Genomic DNA, 4,700 nt, shown 5'->3' with positions numbered 1-4,700 from the left:
CAATAATGACCGATGGAAAACATTATGGATATTAAAAGATGCTGGGAGGTCCAAACGAAAGGACACAGGATTAAGAACCTCCAGAATCCTATAAGGGCCGATAAACCGAGGCTTAAACTTAGGAGACGAGACCTTCATAGGAACAAATCGAGAAGACAGCCACACCAGGTCCCCAACACAAAGACGAGGACCAATACGCCGATGACGATTAGTGAACTGTTGAGTCTTCTCCTGGGACAACTTCAGATTGTCCACAACCTGTCCCCAAATCTGATGCATCCTATCAACCACAGCATCCACTCCAGGACAATCCGAAGACTCCAATTGACCGGACGAAAACCGAGGGTGAAACCCTGAATTACAAAAAAATGGAGAAACCAAAGTGGCAGAACTAGCCCGATTGTTAAGGGCAAACTCTGCCAATGGCAAAAAGTCAAGCCAATCATCCTGATCAGCGGACACAAAACACCTCAAGTAAGTCTCCAAGGTCTGATTAGTACGCTCAGTCTGGCCATTAGTCTGAGGATGGAATGCAGACGAAAAAGACAAATCGATACCCATCCTGGCACAGAACGTCCGCCAAAATCTAGACACAAACTGAGTACCCCTGTCAGACACTATATTCTCAGGAATACCATGCAAACGCACCACATTCTGAAAAAATAGAGGAACCAACTCAGAGGAGGAGGGCAATTTGGGTAAAGGTACCAAATGAACCATCTTGGAAAAACGGTCACAAATCACCCAGATGACAGACATCCTACGAGAAACCGGAAGGTCAGAAATAAAGTCCATAGAGATGTGCGTCCAAGGCCTCTTAGGAATAGGCAAGGGCAACAACAACCCACTGGCCCTAGAACAGCAGGGCTTGGCCCGAGCACAAACATCACAAGACTGCACAAACATGCGCACATCTCGAGACAAAGAAGGCCACCAGAAGGACCTAGACACCAAATCCCTGGTGCCAAAAATTCCAGGATGACCTGTCAACGCGGAAGAATGAACCTCCGAGATAACTCTACTGGTCCAATCATCAGGGACAAACAGTCTACCAGGCGGACAGCGATCAGGCCTATCCACCTGAAACTCCTGCAAAGAACGCCGCAGGTCTGGGGAGACAGCTGACAATATCACCCCATCCTTCAGGATGCCGGTAGGTTCGGAATCACCAGGCGAGTCAGGCTCAAAACTCCTAGAGAGGGCATCCGCCTTCACATTCTTGGACCCAGGCAGATATGACACCACAAAGTTAAATCGGGAGAAAAACAACGACCAGCGCGCCTGTCTAGGATTCAGACGCCTGGCCGACTCAAGATAAATTAGATTCTTGTGGTCAGTGAGGACCACCACCTGGTGTCTAGCACCCTCAAGCCAATGACGCCACTCCTCAAACGCCCACTTCATGGCCAGAAGTTCCCGATTTCCCACATCATAATTTCGCTCAGCGGGCGAAAATTTTCGGGAGAAAAACGCACATGGTCTCATTACTGAGCAGTCAGGATCTTTCTGCGACAAAACTGCACCTGCTCCGATCTCCGAAGCATCCACCTCAACCTGGAACGGAAGTAACACATCAGGTTGGCGCAACACAGGAGCGGAAGAAAAGCGGCGCTTAAGCTCTTGAAAGGCCTCCACAGCCGCAGAGGACCAATTAGCAACATCAGCACCCTTTTTGGTCAAATCAGTCAAAGGTTTAGCAATGGCAGAAAAACCCGCTATAAATCGGCGATAGAAATTAGCAAAACCCAAGAACTTTTGCAGACTCTTCAAAGAAGTAGGTTGCATCCAATCACAAATAGCCTGGACCTTGACAGGGTCCATCTCCATAGATGAAGGGGAAAAAATATATCCCAAAAAGGAAATTCTCTGAACTCCAAAACTACACTTTGAGCCCTTTACAAAAAGAGAATTAGCTCGCAAAACCTGAAAAACTCTCCTGACCTGTTGAACGTGAGATTCCCAGTCCTCCGAAAAAACAAGAATATCATCCAAATACACAATCATAAACTTATCCAGATATTCACGGAAAATATCGTGCATAAAGGACTGAAAAACGGAAGGGGCATTTGCGAGACCGAAAGGCATTACCAAATACTCAAAATGGCCTTCAGGCGTATTAAATGCGGTCTTCCACTCATCCCCCTGCTTAATCCGCACCAAATTATACGCACCACGTAGATCGATCTTAGTGAACCACTTAGCCCCCTTTATACGAGCAAACAGATCAGTCAGTAAAGGTAACGGGTACTGGTATTTAACTGTAATCTTATTCAAAAGTCGATAGTCGATACAAGGTCTCAATGAACCATCCTTTTTACCTACAAAGAAAAATCCTGCCCCTAGTGGAGACAACGAGGGGCGAATATGACCCTTTTCCAAGGATTCTCTGATATACTCCCGCATAGCAGTATGTTCGGGCACAGACAAATTAAACAAGCGACCCTTAGGAAACTTACTACCGGGGATCAATTCAATAGCGCAGTCACACTCTCTGTGGGGAGGGAGAGAATCAACTTTAGGCTCTTGAAAGACATCATAAAAATCTGACAGAAATGCTGGGATCTCAGAGGGAGTAGATGAAGAAATAGGAACCAAAGGTGCATCCCCATGAATCCCCCGACATCCCCAGCTCAACACAGACATAGATCTCCAGTCCAAGACGGGATTATGAATCTGTAACCATGGTAATCCAAGCACTAAGACATCATGTAGGTTATATAATACAAGGAAACGAATAATCTCCTGATGGTCTGGAGTAAGACGCATAGTCACTTGTGTCCAATATTGTGGTTTATTGCTAGCCAAAGGTGTAGAATCAATACCCTTCAGGGGAATAGAAACTTCCAACGGCTCCAAATCAAACCCACAACGCTTGGCAAAGGACCAATCCATGAGACTCAGAGCGGCGCCAGAATCCACATAAGCATTCACAGTCACAGATGATAAGGTACAAATCAATGTCACGGACAAAAGAAATTTTGACTGCAAGGTACCTGTAGAAAAAGATTTATCAACCTTTTTATCAACCTTATTTATACGTTTAGAGCATGCTGATATAACATGAGCTGGATCTCCACAGTAGAAGCACAATCCATTTTTGCGCCTGTAATTTTGACGTTCGCCTCTAGACAAAACACGATCGCATTGCATATGCTCTAATGCCTTTTCAGAGGTCACCGCCAAATGGTGCACAGGTCTTTTCTCAGAAGACACCGCCATATGGTGCACAGGTTTTTGCTCAGAAGATACCGCCATATGGTGCACAGATTCTTCCTCAGAAGACCCCGCCATATGGTGCACAGATTTGCGCTCCCGCAAACGCCGATCAATCTGGATAGCCAATTTCATGGCATCATTCAGACCTGTAGGCACAGGGAACCCCACCATGACATCCTTCACGGCATCAGAGAGACCTTCTCTGAAATTAGCTGCTAAAGCGCACTCATTCCATTTAGTAAGCACCGACCATTTACGGAATTTCTGGCAGTATATCTCAGCTTCATCTTGCCCTTGGGAAAGAGCTATCAAGGCTTTCTCAGCCAAAATCTCCAAATTAGGTTCTTCATAAAGCAACCCCAAAGCCTGAAAAAACGCATCTACATTTAACAACGCAGGATCCCCTGGCGATAATGCAAATGCCCAACTTTGTGGGTCGCCGCGCAGTAGAGAGATAACAATTTTAACTTGTTGAGTCTGATCACCAGCAGAGTGAGATCTCAGAGACAAAAACAATTTGCAATTTTCTCTGAAACTCAAAAACCGGGATCTGTCTCCGGTAAAGTATTCAGGCAGAGGAATCTTAGGTTCAGACATTGGAGCACGTATAACAAAATCTTGTAGGTTCTGTACTTTTGTCGCAAGGTTATTCAAACCCGCAACTAAACTCTGTGGATCCATGTTTCAACTGGGTGTAACCCAAGCATTCAGAGGTTAAGAGGAGAGGAGAAAAAAAAAAAGGCTGAAGACTGCAGTTTAAGCAAGGAATACAAATGATCAAACTAAGGTGCACTTTCAAACACAGAAAAAAAAAAACCTTTTCTTCTCCTTCCTACTTTAGTGCATATTTTAACACATAGATTTTTTACAGGCCGGCCAAACTGTTATGGTTACCCCAATGACCATGGGAAAAAATACAAAACGGACTAGCTCTCGGGTGATGGAAACTAAGGTCGACCGTGACCTGAACCTGACCCAACACTTACAGTAGCCGGGGGATGTACCTACGATGCCCTAGACACCACGCGCCAGCCGGAGATCTAACTACCCCTATAAGAGGAACATACAGGCCTGCCTTACCTCCAGTGAGGAACCCCAAAAGATGATAGTAGGCCCCCACAGATATTGACGGTGAGTTCAGAGGAAATGACATACGTAGGATGAACAGCAGATTTAGCACAGTGAGGTCCGCTTACTAGATAGCAGAAGGACAGGAAAGAGTTACTTCACGGTCGACCTAAAAATCACTATTCAAAAACACCATCCAGAAATTACTTTAAACTCCAGTGACAACTCATGCCACTGGAGTAGTAATTTTCTGTCCACAAGAGCTTCCAGCACTGAAGAGTCACATTGCAGATAGCTGGACAAAAATAGCAAAACAAGAAACAAAATTCAACTTAGCTGAACTGGAACTTGAGGCAGGTGAATGCAACAGAATGCTACTAGCACATTGTTGGCCGGCATGTGACTAACAGCCAAAC

The sequence above is a fragment of the Ranitomeya variabilis genome, chromosome 1, assembly GCF_051348905.1.
Source record: "Ranitomeya variabilis isolate aRanVar5 chromosome 1, aRanVar5.hap1, whole genome shotgun sequence".
Lineage (NCBI taxonomy): Eukaryota > Metazoa > Chordata > Amphibia > Anura > Dendrobatidae > Ranitomeya > Ranitomeya variabilis.
This window is presented reverse-complemented; position numbering follows the sequence as displayed.